Source organism: Capsicum annuum, unplaced genomic scaffold (genome assembly GCF_002878395.1).
Source record: "Capsicum annuum cultivar UCD-10X-F1 unplaced genomic scaffold, UCD10Xv1.1 ctg78566, whole genome shotgun sequence".
Lineage (NCBI taxonomy): Eukaryota > Viridiplantae > Streptophyta > Magnoliopsida > Solanales > Solanaceae > Capsicum > Capsicum annuum.
In genome coordinates, this window is record NW_025889066.1 from 121,272 (window position 1) to 142,324 (window position 21,053).

At 28.7% G+C, this 21,053-nt stretch overlaps 1 long non-coding RNA gene across 2 annotated transcripts; it reads right to left on the minus strand.

Annotated features, from left to right (window-relative positions):
* Positions 1–8,800: 8,800 nt before the first annotated feature.
* Positions 8,801–12,770, minus strand: LOC124894948. 2 transcript variants are annotated; one of them, XR_007051446.1, is made up of 4 exons: positions 12,698–12,770; positions 12,150–12,219; positions 10,048–10,546; positions 8,801–9,207 (listed from the first exon to the last, which is right to left on the minus strand). It is a non-coding gene; the product is annotated as an uncharacterized LOC124894948 (long non-coding RNA). The 2 variants fall into 2 exon arrangements; XR_007051444.1 differs by lacking the exons at positions 12,150–12,219; positions 12,698–12,770 and having other exon boundaries at positions 10,048–11,008.
* Between the last annotated feature and the right edge of the window lie 8,283 nt (positions 12,771–21,053).

The window sequence follows — 21,053 nt, forward strand, 5'->3', positions numbered from 1 at the left end:
CTGTATATTTTTTTGAGTCCAAAGTCAAAAGGATAACTTAATTATTTCTCGAAAGAGACCAAATGAGTAAAAGCATGGGGCAATCCACAACTCAGTGTTAGAGAGTTTCTTTTTAAAATTTTCTTTATTAAGGGGCGCAGTTTCACACAACTTTGTTTTGTATTTGAGAATTGGGAGATATTGTAATTGCCGACTAATTATAAAACAAAAATTAATGACCAAAATTTGATTTACTTTTTTGAGGACGTGGCAAAATGCATTTTTCTTTATATAAATTAAGTATTGTTTTTTATTTATTTTGCTAATAGGTTTCATGGGAATTTCTACCTACATGAAAGATTGGCCGATTGCTTGATGGGCAATGAATACATTTTTTTTTTCCTTCTATCCAAACTTCCTTAAAAATAATTAGCAATGGCTTGCGTAATCTAGTTTTGCATGGTTTTGCTAATTGAAAAAAAAGGAGAGGTGGTTTCTTATAGTTTTTTGTTAGTGGTTTTATGTTCTGTATCATGCAACTTTGTAGACATATTTCATGTAATTCCACAAATGAGGTATGAAGAGGATAATATATATTTAGACCTTATCTTGCCTTATGAATATGATGAATTATTTAAAATTGAAGATATTATGGATCAAGAACTTGGTCGATAGCATATCAAATATGGATTTCATATAATATCTGCAAATAACTCCCAACAATCTTTGAACTAATTTACTTTTCAAATATGGATTTCATATAATATCTGCAAATAACTCCCAACAATCTTTGAACTAATTTACTTTTCAAGTATGATCAACACAGATGATTAAAAAGACCGACCTCTATTCTTTGAGCTTGAAATTTTAAGCACTTCACCAGCATACCTCCATCTCATTATTTTTGTTTCTTTTTGTTATTTTATACTTTAGCTGTTTCTCTATTTTATTAATTATTTAAAATGTTAATCCTTTATCAGTTCAATTCTCTTATAACATGAATAGAATATTTATTTGGCTTTAGGCATTTTAGAGTGAAATTTTTTGAAAAGGATCATTTTTTTTCTCACCGTGATGTCTTTGGAATTTGCTTCAGTTTCCCTCCTCATTTGTCGTCACTTGTGCAGTTTAAACATAAAAAAATATATTTATGTGTTACTAATTTAATAAGGAAAAAATAAATTTTCTCTTCTCTCAACACTAAGCACTTATTTAACTATAGATCATGAAGTTGTAATTTTTGTAACTTAAGATTATATTATGATATAAGTACGATCACAAAGATGAATGTATGTGAGAGCGTAATGAACCCGAGACTTAGAGTGTGCAAGCGAAGGACTTAAAATACACCAATCCGGTCCTAATCTCACACTTGAATTGTAAAGAGGATCCTTGGAACACAACAAGACAACCCCTACATTACACTTGAAGGGCACCTATCTCTAAAGGCGCAGTTTGGACATTTTAGCTTTTATTTTTGTAATCGATATAAATAGAACCTTTTAGGGTTTCATTCATTAGTTATTGATGATATTTTGAGACTGTGTAACATTTTGTAACACAATTCTTCTCTTCTCTAAGAGGCAAACCCAAAATTAGGTGAACACCAAGTGTGGAATCACTTGTGTTGTTTGTTCTTGACTTGGAACGTTGGGTGCTTGGGAGATTGAGGTCCCTCTTGTGTCCACGAAGAGTGTAGGGGTTCTTATTACATGTTTCTAAGGGTTTAGGTGTTTAATACACACTCTTGTTCTTAGGCCTTGTAATAATATATGTCTCACTTTCTAACTTTACTTTTGTTGTTGTTATCTTGTGTAGTGGACTGTTTTGGGTCCTTTATTGAATCTGAAACTTGTGTTATTGTTGTTCATCTTGTTCTTCATGTTATTGTTGTGTTGTTGGCTGTTTTGGTGTGAAATACACCATTTTTATCTTGTATTCTTGTTGTATTTGTTGAATTAGAGAGTGGTCATCAAAGGGGTCCTCTGTTCTTTGAACTTGTGGACTGTTTTGATGTATGTTTTGTGTTTTTTCTTGTATTTTCAAGTATTTATCGTATCATATTAGGATAAGCATCTTACTTGGAAAAAAATTTAAAAATTTTCGAATGGAGTGAAATATCGTTAAGAAACAAGTCTGAACTAGGTTTTATAATTTGAAAATATTTTGAAGATAATTATTTAAATTTGAATCAAATTTCATGGTCAAACAGATATTTGAAGATAAATGATCAAAATCTATGACCCAACACTAGCTTAATATTTTTATCTTTTTTCTTAAACCGTTATTAGTATCTTATAATACTCGGAGAAATGTTAAGGAATAACCTTTTCAATTGAAATTGTGATAAAATTCTTGATATAACATATTTAGCAGCATGTAGTAATGTTTTAGTCAACCTATGTTTTCCCTATCTAATCCTAATGGTAAATCCTTTTATTCAATTAATATTTAATTATGTTTACAATATTTTTTAGCTCTTACAATTTTTTTTAATATTCATGTTAGTAAAGACCATTAATTTATTTAATCATCACGCGAAGCGCGATCAAATTACCTAGTTAACAATAAATTATATCATATCCATCCTTCAGTTACGGATTTGACAGAATTCAATAACTTTATCTTAAATTTTATATTTATGTTAAATAATTCATTTGATACTTATAAATAATACGAAAAAAATACGAATATACCCTTGAATTTTGATAAATGATATAGATATTTTCCTCGTCATACTTTAGGTATAAATATACCTTTACCGTGAATGAAAAGGTACATTTATACCATTCTCACTAATGACATGATGTGTGTCTATTTCTTATTCGTTTGTGCTTTTAAATTTAACTCAGTTAAATTATAACAAATTTGATCCAAATTAAAGCCCACACCCGACCCAGATTAAAACCAAATCCGATCCAATCTTCAGAAACTCAAGACACGCCTCCACTACACGAATTCAATGTCTCTTTCTCTCACACTCTCCCTCTCTCACTCTCTCACTAACACAAAAAATCCTAAAAGAAAACTTGATTCCTTCATGATTCTTCGCCTTCTACCACAGAGAATCGAGCAACATTTTGCATGTATGTTTTTTCTCTATTTATAACCTTTCATTTAACTGTTTTCGTATTTTGGTGTGTGTTTTTTGAATCGAAAGTTCTAGAAAATCATTTTTGAGTCTGATTTTAGGTGTAGTTGTCGATTTTGGAGTTTGTGCGCATATATATTGTTGATTTTAGAATTTTTGATATTTTATTTTCAAGGGTTTTTCTTTGAAGCCGTTTTCAGATATTTGCTTGGGATTTGTGCATTTTTATTTTAATGAAATACCCTTTTTTTAAGGATTTGTGTGCTCATATATTATTGATTTTAGGATTTTTGACATTTTTTTAGGTTTTACTTTGATTTTATTTTCAGATATGTGCTTGGGGTTTGTGTGTTTTTATGTTAAAGAAATGTCCTTTTTTCAAGTATTTTGCTTTGTTATCAATTTTTATAGATCCACTTGGAGTGTCACCATCATTATTCGTTTCTTTATCTTCTTTTTGTGAATTGAATTTTAGTTTCAAGGAATTAAAAAATATTCAAAGTATTGTTAGAAATCTGTGCACATTGTTAAATAATATTTCATTGTCTTGTCTGATTTTGTGTAAATATGTGGTCCCTCCCTTCATTTTTTCTATATAAAATAGGAGAATGATATCTTTTTCACATGCTTGAGACTTGTATTTATGAAGTGGTCCCTTTATTCTTTATTGTTGTTTGTGATTTGTAAATAAAATTTATGATAAAATATTAATTTGTTGTTAACATTAGTTATTTTTTTTTCCAGACAATCTGTTACTTTTCCTTTTGACTTCACATTTAAGCATGTTAACACTAGCCCTCTTAACTGTTAGTGAGTGTTGATACATGTATAAACCCTAACATGTCTGCCACTATCATGAACTGATTGTATCATTAGAATATACTTACATTGATTTAAAGTTAGCAGTTTGCATACTTGCTTCTATCATTAGAATATATCCAAAATTTCTTCTCTCATGAACTGCTTCTATAATTAGGATACACTTTGTTTTATAGAATATGTACAAATCCAATAACGTACCTACACACAATATTAAGTTACATAATTATTTACTTACCTTTTCTTTAGGTTTTAACTGTTAGTTACATAACTTTTTAGTTTAAGATACATAACTAAATTACATAATGTTACGTAGCTAAATTGTATAACTATGTTTAGTTTAAATTATCTACTTATTAAGTTTATACTATTTCTTAACTTAATACTATTTGTCCATCTAATCTATTGATTGTTTGATTTGATGAAATGAGATTTTATAACTGGTCTAATTTTGATTATTGAATATTCAAGTTGTAAATTTGCAATCTTTATGCATATAATTAACCGATTTATTGAAATAGGGTCTGTTTTGGTGGTTGTTATTGTATGACGGTATTTGACTTGGTCTACTTCTGATTATTGGATATTCAAGTTGTAAATTTGCAATCTTTATGTATGTAACCAACTGATGTGTTGAAATGGGGTCTGTTTTGCTGGATGTTAATGAATAATAGTGTTTGACTTGGTGTACTTCTGATTGTTGTATATTCAAGTAGTAAATTTACAATTTTTACGTATATGATAACCTATTTTGTGTACTTCTATTTTGGGTCTTATTTGGATTTATTTTAGGTCTCTTTGGTATCTGTTTGGCTCTGCTTTGAGCCTATTTTTAATTTATTTTGAATCTATTTTGGTGACTGTTAGTGTATAATGATGTTAACTTGGTGTACTTCTGATTTTTGAATATTCAGGTTGTAAATTTGCAACTTTGTTGTATATGATAACGTGTTTTTTGTACTTCTATTTTGAGTTTTTTTTAGATTTATTTCAGATCTATTTTTATCTATTTGGGTCTATTTTGAGCTTGTTTTTGATATATTTTGGATTTGCTTTGGTGGCTGCTATTGTATGATGGTGTTTGACTTAGTCTACTTCTGATTATTGGATATTCAAATTATAAATTTGTATTTTTTGTGCATATAACCAACTCATTTGCTGAAATGGGATCTGTTTTGGTGACTGTTAATGAATAATGGTGTCTGACTTGGTCTACTACTGATTTTTGGATATTCAAGTTGTAAATTTGCAATCTTTGTGTATATGATAACTTGTTTTGTGTACTTCTACTTTGGATCTTTTTAGAATTTATTTTAGTTCTATTTTTATATGTTTGGGTCTATTTTTAGTCAGTTTTTGATCTATTTTGGATATGTTTTGGTGACTATTATTGTATAATGATGTTTGACTCCTTGTAGATTATTAAAATGATAAATGTTACTGATTATTGTGAGTTATTTATTGATGTACTTGACATTGTCATGCATAGTAATTTATTTTTACTCATACCAGTAGTTGATGAAGCAGGAACAAATTGTAGCAATAATGAGAGTGATAATGGATGAAGTTTAGCTGTTCAGAATCTGACAATAATGAATTAGAGAATTTTGTTAAAAAATTCATAATATATAGTTTGCAAGATTATAAGCACGTTGCTAAGGGTATGACCTTCAAAGACATACCAAAAGCAAGGTAATTTTGCAAACTTTATGCTTTGTCTAAGAAGGTTGAACTTGTTATAGTGAAAAGTAATAGAAAAAAGATTGAGATAAAAATGTGGTTTTGAAGGTTGTCCATTTCAGTTATTAATTTCTGAGGATGACACCACTCCTGGAGTAAGTGTCAAAACACTAGTTGATCATATTGAACCACATTTGATTGCATATGACAACAACGTGATCGACTATACAACCATAGCACTTTATTTCAAAAAAAAAAAAGATTCAAAATGACCTAAAATACAAGGTCAAAATATGAAAGATGACGTACATAGGATGTTTGACTTAAATGTAAGTAAAGAAAAATGCAAAATAGAAAAAAAAAGATTTTAGAATCTTTGAAGGATAGCTTTGCAGATTGTTACAATAAATTAGAGGCTTATGAAAATGAGTTAAGGAGTTGCAATCCAGGATCTGATGTTGTGATTCAATTGTCTAAGGAGGGACTACAAAATGGTAGGAGAAAGTTTCTTAGAATGTATATTTGCTTCAAGGCATTGAAGATGGATTTCAAGGCATGTTTAAGGCCACTAATTGGTTTAGATAGTACATTCCTTAAGGAAAAGCCAGGGGACAATTATTAGTTGTTGTTGATCAAGGCACTATGAATTATTTCTATCATATAGCATGAGTTGTGGTAGACAAAGAGACCTAAAGGACTTGTACTTGATTCATGCAACATTTGCAACATTTACTTGAACTTCAAAATGGTATAGAAATAACATTCATATCAGACATACAAAAGGTAACATTCTTTTATACTGCCACTGATTTATTTAATTTATATATTGATTATGATATGACTGATATGTATTTATTTTCATATGATGTTTTGGGACAGGTTGATGCAGTAAGGAATATTTTTCCTGAAGCACATCATAGATATTGTGTAAGACATATTGAGGCAAATTGGTACATGAGATGGGGTAAATGTGAGTTGAAGAAGCTTTTGTGGTGGGATGCATGGTATTCTTAATCAGAAAAATTTAAAGATCAACTTGAAAAGATCAAATAGGTAGAAGAAAAAGTTGGACAAAATTTACTTGATAGGTACCCTCCCAAAAGATGGTGCAGGGACTATCTGAATACAGTATGCAAAAATCAGATTGTGAAAAATAATTTTACTGAGTCTCTTAATGGATGGATACTTAAAGTAAGGTACATGCCCATAATTGAAATATTGGAAACAATTAGGGTTAAGGTGATAACAAGGTTGACAGAAAAAAAGGTCTTTGTGATAAAGTAGCAAGATAATCAATTTAGTCCCAAAAGTAAACTGTTCCATAATGAGTTCTTAAAGATATCTCAAGTTTGTAGGGTGAGTGACAATGAAGACAATGGTTACGAGGTCACAAAAGGTGAGGACAGACACAATGTCAATCTGGAAGAGAAGAGGTGCACTTGTAGGACATGGGACCTCACTGGAATACTATGTCCACATGCAACTAAAGCCATGGAGATCAAGAAACTGAAGCCTAAGACTGAAATTAGTAAGTATTACAACAAGGAGGCAACTTTGCAAGTTTATAAATACAAATTACAACCTGGTAGAGGAGAACTCTTTTGGAAGGTTGATCCTTCACAATCCATGAACCACTAGAAATGATCAAGCTTGTTGGACTTGTAGCAGTGATGATAAAGTGATGACATGTAGCACTTGTGGACTGAGAAATCATAATTCAAGAGGTTGTGGAAAGGTAATTTAATTAGACTTTGTATTTTATACACTTTTATTTTATTATACTTTGTAATTATTACATTTTGTGTTGTGAAGATGTATTCAAAGCAATGAGCTTCTAAGAGGAAATAGCTTGCTGAGGGAAGAAAGATGAAGCAACCTAGTAGTGACTTAATTGATGAGAGGAACCTATTGAAGAGGACATAAACTTAACATCCCCCAACCTAACTCAAGAAAGCCAGCATGTTCTAGACTTTGTGTACCCTTCTTGAAGCTTAATGCCTAGCGTTGAGGAAAATATGAAGACCCTCTTCTAATGGTTAGAATAAAATATGAATAGGCATATCTAAGAAGACTACAAAGAAGACAAAGACAACAACAATCAACTGGGAGTAGAGTTATAAGCTTCAGAGGTAATAGATAGAGTGTTAGTGAAACAACTAACCTTTCAATATCACCAACTGAATTAATTTGGAAGGAGAAATATGCAATTACTACCAGTATGTTACAAGAATAAAGGGCTGAAAAGTTGAGGACAATAAGATGATAGGCTATTTTAGCAACTATTTTGGGTGTTTTGAGTCTAGTTTGACGACTGTTTTGGTCTATTGTAGTTAGTATTCCTTTGACTATTTTGGTCTATTGTAGATAGTATTCCTTTAACTATTTTGGTCTATTATAGACAATATTCCTTTCATTTTGGGTCTATCTTAATGATATTTTTTTGCTGCAAGCATGATGTGCTTACTGGTTTTTGAATTACATTTGTTTGGGACTTGTTATAGTTACTGACCTTGGGTAGGTTATGGTTAGTATATTTGTTATGGTTTTAAATTTTAATTATGGTATTGATTTTGTGTATTGATATAGTGTTGCTAACATGTTGCTTATATGGTGGTGTTATGTTGGACAAGAGGTGTATTGATATGATATTGTTACCATGTTGCTTATATGTTATTATTATGGTGTGTTATGCTGGTCGAGAGATGTGTATTGATAAGGTGCTTTACCATATGATCTCTTGGTATGATCTTAGGTTTACTTTTATGTTTGATTGTTTTGATGTTCATTTAAATTCAAAACTGAGTAATATCCTCTTTGGCCTTTCCTTTTATATCCTTTAACTTGGTAGCTAATCAATGTTTTCAAGTTGTTCTATAATTCAATGCAACTGGATTGTTTGTTCATCTTTTTAAAAATATTATAAGAAGCCGTTGGTATGGATTTTCTGTATAAATGTGTTGGTTAGCTGATCTATTTGTATATAGCATCCTAATTATCTAGCTTTTGTACACCCACCTTCTGTAGATTTCACTTGTGAAATTATATTGTGTATGTTGCATCTTAATTATTGAGCAGAATTTATCTATTGCAATGCTCGATTTTGAGTTAGATCTTTTAAATAGAATAGGAAAACAAAACTGAGACATCTTTGTACACCTGATGATTTAGCCTGAACTTCGTCCTACCTGAGGTGCAATAAATTTCAGAGAAAAATATTGTACTCTTCTGGGATATTATAAGACAATTCATACTACTGCAAACTCAAAAGCTAAACAACTAGTACACCCAAGCATAAAAAGAGGCCTAATTTTCCAAAAAAAAATAAAAAAAAAATAGGAAGCCTAATTTAGTCTTAGTTTCATCTCAATCACTTCCAAAATATAATGTACAACTTCATCACTTGAAAATTGAAACCATAAATCTGACAAACACAACAAGTGAAACAACATAAAACATCCTTATCTTTAACAGTTTTTCTTCCAAGTTTCTTGATTTTTCCACCTCAGAGTAGTTTCTTGTCTCTTTACCTTGGAAGAAGAGACTCAACCTTTTCCTTAAACACAAATCTCTTTACAAACTGGGGGAAAATTCATGGTCACTAAGAATGGTATTTGCTAATATGGATGTTACACATCTCCCTGGAGGTTAATAATAGTACAAAATCAATCAAATAGATATACAACTCATAGTTTTTTTCTTTTAACATGAAAAAATCAAGACATAACTGCTAGGACTATTATGTCAATGAAACATGGATGCACATGGAATATGAAATAGTACTTGAATTTATCTTCCAATGTGAACTAGCTATATATGCAAACTCTCGTAGATTAGCCAACCTACCATTCCACCATATTAGTTGAAAGGCCACTAAACATTTGAACTCATTCATGTTGAATGCATTTTCCTTTTTTGAGAAATAAATAGTTTTGGTCAAATAATTAAAAGATTATGTTGGATGCTTTTCTTATGCATAAGATATTTTGCATTGCATTGTTTTTCACTTAGTAAGTTAGATAGGCTTTAAGTGGTGAGATTAACTTTCTTCATCATAAATAGATGACAATACAGAGTAGAACCATGAGATGGATTTAACTCATTTCTGGCACTATAAGCTATGAATGGAAGTCCCAACAAGAGGGAGTTCAATTTTTTTGATAGTATAAGAACATATGATAGTTTATGAGTGTCAAACAAACATATGATAGTATAAAAACATATGATCTTTCTGGAAGGTTGTAATGAAATAGATCTCAGGATATTTGAATGGATATAGACGACTAATATATCTGATCTTAACTAATTTGAAATTGAGACATAGTTGATTAATTGAGTGATAACCCACTGAAATTTCAAGGACTAGAATCTTGTGGTTCATCTGAAAGTAAATTAAAAACAATAGTTATGCTTTTGACTTGAAGACTTTCAAATCGATGTGATAAAATAAACAATATAGAACTTGTGTTGTCAATTCCTACCTCCATTTTATATTGCTAAAAGTTTTCTCAATCCTCTTGACTTATATGATCCTTTCCATCAGGGCCCTTAGGAATTGCAAAGCATCCTTAATTTATGGTATGGATGCAAGGTCTCGGTAATTCAATCTTCATCTGAATCAGTCTTTACCTCCTCCATGAAACCTTCTAAATTGCATTCAATGAATCTCTCAAAATCTCTATTTTCATCGTAGCAACTTTCAATTTAGCGTTCAAATCATTAATTTGGACTAAAAACTTTTTTGAATGATTATTTTCCCACTTTCAGATCTCACAATTTTCACTCTTCACTCTGTATATCCCAATAAAAAAATTCAAAATATAAAAACTTATATCATACGATTGAAACATACAAGTAAGACGAATTGGCACTTGATGAAAAACATACCTTAGGTTTAGGACACGTATAAAAAAAATTCCTGAATTCAATTGAGTCCTTGAAGTGAACAACGAGCAATTTCACCACATAGATAAGTCCTCACTGAATTAGTGATAGAATCACAACTAATTTTAGACATGATATAATGTCTAATTTATGATATTAAAATGAAAGAAAAAAATCAGTTCTTTTGTTGTTTGAATCGAAGTTTAGAACCAAAAATTAGAGCTTGAATAGAGAAGAATTCTAGGATTTGAAGAGATGGAGAAGAAGAATGACGAAGAAGAAAAAGCTTTTTGATATTCTTCACCAGATAAGGCCCTCTAACTCGATTCTTTGTGGTAGAAGGTGAAGAATCATGAAGAAACTAAGTTTTCTTTTAGAGTTTTTTGTGTTAGTGAGATAGTGAGAGTGGGAGAGAAAGAGACACTGAATTCGCATAGTGGATATGCGTCTTGATTTTCTAAAGATTGGACCGGATCTGATTTTTATTTGGGTCGGGTGTGAAATTTAATTTGGATCGGATTTGAAATTAATTTAACTGAATTAAATTAAAAAGGGCAAACAAATATAGACATGTGTCCTGTCGTTAGTGAGAAGAGTATATATATATATATTTTCATTAACGACAAGGATATATTTATACTTAAATTATGACGAGAGGTATATTTATACTATTTATCAAATTTCAGAGATATATTTGTACCTTTTCAATAAAAATATACCAACGATATCCAACCACCTCTTATCTTTGTAGCTTATAACCATTAGTCTAATCCAACTAGAAAAGAAGCTACTTTATAATAAGGCTAGAGCGAGTCTGGAACCAAAATATGTCATTGCTTTAGAAAAGTTATCAATCTATGCCATATAAATAAAAAGTGACCAAAAATGGCAAACGGCGTCACAGATAGAAAATTTCAGATTGTGCATTTTTTTGTGCATAATTTACTTTTTGAGTAGGTTGTGAACTTTTTTTGTGCACAATTCATTTTTAATACATTGTGCACTTTTTTGTGCACAATTCATTGTTTTTTTCAGATTGTGCACTTTTTAATGAACAATTCATTTATTTAAAGATTGTGTACTAAAAAAAGTGCACAATTCATTATTTTCAGATTGTGCACTTTTTTAATGCACAATTTATTTATTTATATTGACCACTTTTTTGAATTGGCCAGAGAGAATGAAAAAAGAAAAGTGCACAATCCATTTATTTATAGATTGTGTACAAAAAAGTGCACAATGTATTCTGCAAAAAAAGTGGTCAATATAAATAAATGAATTGTGCACCTTTTTAATGCACAATCTATAAATAAATGGATTGTGCACTAAAAAGGTGCACAATCTTTAAATAAATAGACTATGCGCTAAAAAAATGTGCAATTTGAAAAAAATGAATTGTGCACAATTTGAAATTTTTAAAGGATTGTGCACTAAATAAGTGCACAAAGCATATTTTGATTCCTTTTTATTTATATGGCATAGATTAATCACTTTTCTAAAGTAATGGCGTATTTTGATTCCGGACTCGGCTAGAGCTTGGTTTAATTATGCGTTCGAAGAAGTCGGTACTTTCTATTCAAACCTACATTTGAACTGTATTTGAAGTTGATAGACTTGTAGTAGTTTCTTTTTCTTTTTAACAAAGACTTACTTTTTGACATTTCTAAAGAGTAAGAAAAAAGGGATAAAATTAGCTTACATATCAATTGCTTCGTAACAATTTACTCCTTTAGTGAAGCTACTGTTTTCATATTTGAGCTCGCAAAATTCTGCAATTTCAAAGAAGCAAAATAACAACACTATCAGTAACAAAATTTACAAGCAATTGATGAAGTTATCGTATATTAATTCAAAAATCACAACAATTAATTTTGTGAGCCAAAGAAAGGGAAATCACCAAAGCTATAACTAATGATGTTCTCTTTATTTATCCAAAAAATCAAGAAATTCTGTTAATTTACTATTGTAAAAAGGGAGAAAGCTGTTAAGTGCTATTTTTTTTTTTTTTGTCAAATCTATTGCTCTGCAGTTAGAAAATGAAAGTCGCAACTTTTTGAACTAACAAATGTGTAATTTTTTTTATATTTTTTTTATATTTTTTCACTTTAAATTCATGAATTGGGTCATCTTCCGTTAGAAATTCTTGAAGAAGAAGAGAAATTCAAAGCACAACCTAAAAATATTATCCAGAATACAAAAGATAGTAGCCAAAATGAAAGATGGTATTATTTTGTTAAAGAAACATACCTCAAAATAGTAGAAGAGTTCTCATCTTATTGATATACCAAGAGAGAAGAGAAAGATAGAAACAAACTTTGGTAGATATATCTCAATGATAGAGGTGCAACATGTCTAATAAAAATAGCAGAAAGACACGTAATTAAGATTAAGGTAGTGCAATAAAATTAATGAAGTTCATTGACTAAAATGCCCTTCATTGAAATTTAATTGACAAATAGTTGAGACGTTGAAACTGTCTCTTCTATATTATAGAAAAGTAGAGTGACTACTTTATTCACAAAACTACTCAATGAAAAATGTTGATGTATCTTTTCGTTATTTTATTTTCCTCATTGCTTGTATTTGTGGTATGTATGCATCTACAATTACTATTTGTTTTTCCAAATAAATATTCATTCTTTTGTTTTAAGATCTTTTATGATGATTTTATCTTTCATCACTTCTCTATATTTATTTAAATTTTGGTGGATTGAATTATTTGCTACTTGTGTTGATGAAAAGTTCTGATGTCTCCAAATCTCAATTTATTGGTTGATTTTGAAGGCATGTTGATAATGACACAGTGAATGCTCAACAGACATGTGACGGACGCTATCCGACTTCTATTTCTTGTAATCAACAAGGATATTGCAACCAACGTTATGGACATAATTTGGTTAATTCACGCTATGAGGATGGAGGCCAAGGACACTATGTGATATGAGACCAAGTTCAGAACACAAGAAACAAACAACAACAAGAACAAAAAGTGCTAGTGAATCGAAATAGGTCACACACGATTTCACTAGTCTTCAAAAATCACGTTTTTAGAAAAAGAAGATGCTATTAACAACAAGAACAAGCAAGTCAATAATAATGCTAGTGAACCGAAAGAGCCTCACACGGCTTCGCTAGACTTCAAGATTCCAACAACACAAGATTAACAAGATTACAAGAGGGATAGTAACTTGACACACAATATTCAATGATCTAAGAACCCTAACAAGAAAAAGGACCCTAAGATTAATGAATATTAATACCAAGCTCTTACTTAGACCAAGAGAAACTCAAAGAACCCAAGACCCTAGTTTCTAGCCAAGAGACAACACTAGTATCACTCTATTAGTGAGTTTTCGGAATTGGGGCTTCTCCAATGGAAGAGAGAAGTTCCAAAATATTACAAAGTGTTTGTTGTCTTTCAAAATATGAATGAACTAACTCAAAAATAATCCTAACACTATCTATTTATATTAGTCCACAAAGGGAGATTACAAATGACCATCCTACCCTTGCCAAGGGATGACCTTGGAGTGCAAGTTTATTACACTTCAAGTCTCCTCTTCACACTTAAAAATATTTAATCCATTGGAAGGATCAAGTACCAACTTACACACAGCCATTTGCATGAACATAGCTAGGAGTTTTTGTAACTCCCGAGCTTGGCTACGTGTGAATGATCGTGAACTTGTTGGACAGCTTGTAGAACTTGTTGGACAGCTTGGTACACTCTTATCACTATGCTTGTGTGTGCTCCTATAATGTTCCCATATCTTGTTAGGGTTTACATAATTTTTAGTTTATTTAAAATAAATAAATAAAAGATGAATGAGAAAGTGATGTTTTGATCCAAACTTTTCTTATATTTATAGTTATGCCGCTAAACTGTCTCTCTATTATTTTAAACTAGTAAAATTATTCGAGCTTTGCGCGATTACTAAAGACTAAAGATATTAATAATTTATTAAATTTTAGGCGGATATTAATAGCTTTATCACAAATTACTAGTACTATTACTACTACTACTATTACTATGGCGAATCCAAAATTTTAGGGTTGTGAATATTCGGGAGGTTCGAACGCATATATTGATGTCCAAAATTTTAAGGTTCCGCCTAAAAATCAAAGCACCCACCTATCTTTTTTATTTTTTAATTGCTTTTTTAAATCTTATATCTACTTTTATATATTTTTTATATAATTATATTTTAACAGGTGCACAAGCACGACAAGATTCAACATAGATTCGCCTATACATATATATATATATATATATGTATATGTATATATATATATATATATACTGGTTTCATATAGAAAAATGTCTAATAAAAAGTTAGAAAGACTTCCAACAAAGTCATAAGTTATTACTTCGAACCAACAAAAATTATAAACTTGTTATGATAAAAAATTTGTATAAAATATAATATTAGAAAAAATAGTAGCAAGAACGTATAGAAAGATAAATAATGTAGCATAATTTAAAAGGAAAAAGTAAAAAATTAATGCACAATTATTTGAGATATTGTCGACATCCACTCCCACAACCCGATTTCTTCAAGCCAAATTCAAAGCATGAATATCATTAGTATCAAAATCATAACAACTTAAAAGGCTAATCTAATCATTTTTAGAAAGTCTTGCTATCTTTTAATTAAGAAAAATAAAAATAAAATTTTACTATGTCTCTATAGGACTATAATATGGAATATATTTTTTGATTTATAACTCTTGTTTATCCATTCCTATCAAAATACATATATATCATGAAATCTAAAATAAAAGAAATTAAAATATCAATAATTTGTTCATAACTATTTAAATTAACTAACATTACATTATATTATATATTACGAAAAACTTTTTATCTTCTATACTTTATTTACATACTTATTAAATATTATATATAAGTCATAACTATAAAATTACTCCAAAAAATTAAAAGTTTTTTTGATTTCTCATCATTTCTTATGTAGCATCTTTCTATCGTAGAATTGAGAAGAGAATTAAAGAAATATTTAATTGTGTTAGTATCTTTTCGTGTCCCATATTTATGATCAAAATTTAATGTATATTAATTAAAAATTGAAACATATATTTCAAATATGTTAGTATCTTTTCATGTCTCATATTTATGATCAACACTTAATATATATTAATTAAAAATTGAAACATATTTCTATCTAAGATTATCACGATCTCATCATAAACTTCGATCAATTAATATTTTCTTCAATTTTCTTAATATCACCCTATTATATTTTAATATTCTAAAATATTATTAAAACATAAATTACTTGTTCAATAACCCAATCTTCACAATCTTCTAGCAAAATCGTCTCTCCCCTTCATTTGAGGTTAGATTATTAAACTATTTGATCAAAATTTTAAAAAGAGATAGAAAATATATATTTAAAATTTTATGAGTAATTCAGTTTTATTTTTTTTTAATACAAACTTGAAAATAAAATACCAAAAAGCAAAAGGTATATTTACTTGCCTTAAGTATTGCTTGAGAGAGGGGAAAACCAACTTTTATAATCAAACTTGTATATTTCAAAATGAAAGATGTCTTGTGTACAATTCTCATCTCAACTTTATTTTTGAGGAAAAAATTATTATCAATTTGATAAACTTAAACTAGTTAATTATTTTACTCGATTTTTTAAATTTCATCACATTACACTCCTATAATCTACATATTTCAAAATATCTCAAAAATATCAATTAAGATTTTATGAGTGTAATAAGTTTTTCTTATAAAATTTAAATAAAAAATATGAGGAAAAAAAATATTTACTTACCTTGAAAATTGCTTATGAGGATCACATAAGTGTTGAGCATAAATCTGCAAAAAAAAATAATATTAGGTAAAAATTATAATCTCAGTTCTTCATGAAAGATTTATAATTATGAAAAGTAACCCTTTTTCTCCTTTGATTTAGGTCATTAAATTATTCAACCACAATATAGGAAAAAAAATTTATTAAGATTTTATGAGTGTAATAAATTTTTCTTACAAAATATAAATAAAAAAAGTGAGAAAAGAATACATTTGCTTTCCTTGAGAATTGCTTGTGAGAATCACAAAATTTTGAAGCATGAATATGCAACTAAGAAATATAGAAAGATAAGTTTTTCTTACAAAAGATAAATAAAAAACATATTAAATTATTCAATCACAATATAGAAAGAAACTTTTATTAAGATTCTATGAATTTAATAAGTTTTTCTTACAAAATATAAACAAAAACATGAGAAAAAAAATACATTTGCTTACTTTGAGAATTGCTTGTGAGAATCACAAAATTTTGAAGTATAAATTTGCAACTAAGAAATATAGAAAGAAATTTTTATTAAGATTTTATGAGTGCAATAAATTTTTCTTACAAAATATAAAAAAAAAAAACATGAGAAAAAAATATATATTTGGTTACTATTGATTTGCATTTAAATTAGAAAGATATAACATTGAAACTCAAAACTAATAATAATGTAACATATGGGTAAAATTAAAGAAAAGGTAATGAAACTTACTTGATAAGAGTAGTAAACCCTCCTGTTGCTACTTCAAAAATTAAAAAGAAAAAATTATGAAATTAAAATTTAGGACAAAAGTGACAAAGCAAATTAAAAGAAAAAGAGAAGAGGAACCAATATTTCTAAGAAGGAAAAGACATCTGTGATTTTTCTTATTGGCATAATCCATAAATATGACCCTAAACTTGACACTAAATTATAACTTTGACCTTAAACTTTGATAGTACACAAATATGAACTTTAACTATATAAAACTGCACAAATATGACCTCCGATCCTATGTGGCAAAACGTGTGTTGTACATGCAAAACTGGGCGCGTCGGGCTAAAAATTTGAGCGTTCCAATAGTTAAAAAAGGGTAAAATGACTATTATACCCATACTAATTCCTTTTTATATATTTAAATGACTCTTCACTATTATTTTTTCATTATTTTCATCTCAAAGATGGAACTATACTAAAAATAAATAAAAAATTATATTTTTAATAAAACATTATTAAACTAAAGTTATTAAATTAACTTTATTAAAATATTATTAAATTAACATTATTAAAACGTTATTAAATTAACATTACTAAAACGTTATAAAATTAACGTTATTAAAACATTATTTAGGAAAGTAGTAATATATTAAATTAACGTTATTAAAATGTTATTAATAAAAGGTTGTTAAAGGCAGTAGTAGTATATTAAATTAACGTTATTAAAACATTATTAAGAAAACGCTACTAAGGGCAGTAGTAGTATATTAAATTAACGTTATTAAGATGAAAGTTTTATTAAAATATTGTTATTATTATTATTATTATTATTATTATTATTATTTCTACATATTACGCACTACTGTTGTTTCTATCAATATACCACCACTACTACGATGACTAATTATTATTATTATTATTATTAATAATAATAATAATAATAATAATAATAATATTAATAAGCAAAACGACGTCATTTTAAATTCCAGATCAAAAGTTCACCCAGTTAGCCCTTTTAATGACGTGACACCGTATGATTAGATTACATATCCACGTAGGTGCAAGTGAAACTCACGCTTGGAGGTTGTAAAATCGGATGTCATATTTGTTCAGGTTTTGAATAGTTAAAGGTCCTATTTGTGCACTATTAAAGTTTAAGGTCAAAGTTATAATTTGATGTCAAATTTAGAATCATATTTATGTATTATGTCTTTTTTATTTATAAGCAAAGAATAGAAGAAAAAGACTCATGCATTAACATTTTCAATTGTGATATTTAATTCATTTTATAATGAAAAACTGAAATTGAAGAAAATAAAGAGACTCCAAGATTTGGTAATTTCAAAATCAATTCTCAATTAGTGTACATAACAACTAATATAGTAACTCATACAAAATGAACTAATACGATTGTGGCAGCATATAATGAAATTCAATAAATATTTTATGACATAATATGATTTATGAGATATTTTATACATAGAATTTAAATGAGAAAGAAAAAGAAAAAAGTAAAAAAAAAAATAGAAAAAAAATAAATATGATTCTAGGCTTCGGAGAATGCCATGCCACCGTTCCTATATTTCTCCTTTATTATTATATATTGATTTAGTATTATTACCGCCCAATTGAGCAAATCTATTAGAACTAAACTCTTATCAATTCGAATGGATGAAGGAGCGAATCCATTTGAGTTGAGTGAATTCAATACTAGTTAATTTGCCATTCAAATCTTGACGAGATCACTCTTATCACTCTATAAATGGAGCCTGACAAGTGACTTCATCAAATTTCAAGTACTGCAAAAATATTGAGCAAAAACAAAAAAATAAGAAAAAGTTGTGAATCCTGACTTTTTTTTGCTTGAAATTGATTAATTTTTTGGGCTGAATACGAAATAAAACATTGATCAATAAAATAATAAAGAAATACGAGAAATGAAGACACTAAATCCAGCAAATTACAGCAAGCAAGGAAAGGGAAAAGATGTACAGGCATATAGTGTCTCTAATTGGGAGCTTCAAAAATATTTTTACCCACCGAATAATTTAATAAGAATTATATACAAGAATAACATATATTTTTTTTAAAGTAACAAATATAGCATTCTGAATTTTAAAAAAGAAAAATATTTAATACAATAATAAACCTCATTTAAACATTAGTAACACCCTCCAAGTTTTTTTTTGTGTGTTTGAGTTCTGAAGAGTTTCCTTTTTTCAAAAAAGATTTATTACTAATATATTACAAGTATATCATCTTGTCACCATTTTATATTGGAAAAATTACAAAAAAAAATGCAACTAGTAATATTACATCATAAAATAGCAGAAAGGATATTCAATGACCATTTAAAATAAATAATCAGGATTTGATTAATTTACCACATTATGACCAGTCAGTCAAATTAATATCATTCAATAGTCATTGGGCTACTTTGACCTTTTTCTGTACATATAGTTTTTATATCAAAATGATACAACGATTATACCAAATTGATACACTTTTTCAAAAAGACAGAACCTATGCATCCATATACAATCTCTCTATCAAATTGATACAACACTTATACCAAATTGATACAATGTTTAATACCAGTTAACAACCATTGGGCTACTACGGTCCTTTTCTGTATATACTGTTTTAATACCAATTTGATACAATACTTATATCATATTGATACATATTTTCAATGCATACATATACAATCTCTATACTAAAATAATACGATATTTATATCACATTGATACACTTTTTCGAAAGAGACAACAAAAATTGTTGACAATTGCATGAGGATTGCAGAAGTCACAGACAAGATGCAACAAAAATAAAAACACAAGTTCGGCCCATTCTCGGAAAATGCAGAAGTTAACTTAGTGCAAAACAGCCAGTGATTCAAGTGATGCTATCCATGGCGGTTTAATCCAAAACCTTGTGCTCCTCCTTGATCTCCTCTTTCACCTATCTGCTCTTTGCAGCTTTGGCGTCCCTCGCCGACTCACAAATTTACAACCAAACTTTTCAAAAATCCTCCTTCTTTTTCAAATCAACTCATTTTATCCAGGGTCAAAATCTTCCACCATTTTATAGAATAATCCAAAACCCACACCCAATTTATCAGTAAATTTTTGAGATGTTTTTCATCTAGTAATGATGAGAAAATCCTAAAAACCCTATTTTTACAATCTATTAGTGAATGTTATTCATGACAAATGAGGCGGAAATTCAGCCTCCACTAGGAGATGTAGCGGCTCTTTAAGGTGCTCATAGCAATGGTTAAAAGTAGGAATAAGTTTAGTGATTAATGATAGGTAATTAGTTTTGAGTGGCTATTAGTGTGGAATTATTTGAGGATAAAGTGTTATTTTAATCCTTTTCCTACAAAATATGGTCCACTCTATGTTACATTTACAAATATGACCCTATTGTACGTATAGAAAAAATATTACTTTACATTCTTAGTCAAATTATTACTAGCACTTATTTCAAATTTCTCATTATCTCATGGATTCAGATTCAATTTCAGTTGAGTAGGATCAAATCAAACCAATATCGTAAAAAATCAACTAAAAAAAAAAAAATTAAAATCAAAGAATTCAATTCTCGATTTTAATTTCTTTTTATATTGTTTTCTTTGAAGAATGAGTATATCTATAAGGAACAAAATAATTTTTTTGTTCATCATTATCAGAAGATTCGATTTGTTGTTGTTGCTGTTGAGGATAATCCGAGAAATCCTCCAATGGATTATCCATTTGAATAGAGATACTAAAATTTTAGAAATATAAAGACCCGATTAGAGAGAGAAAGTAAGACACTCAGAAATGGTAGAAGAGATTTTTGGATTCTCCAATTTGATATATCATAGTCTGGTTGGACACATTTGAGGAAATTAAATTTAAAATTTTGGTGATTTGATGCAGTTTTTGAGGTGTTCTTGAATGAATATGATGCTTGAATTCAAGGAAGAAGATGAAGTAGATTTCTTGTATAATAGTGTATAATGTTCTATAGTATTGTACATGAATATATTATACACCTCTTATAATTTTGCATAATGTGATATATACAATTATTTAATAAT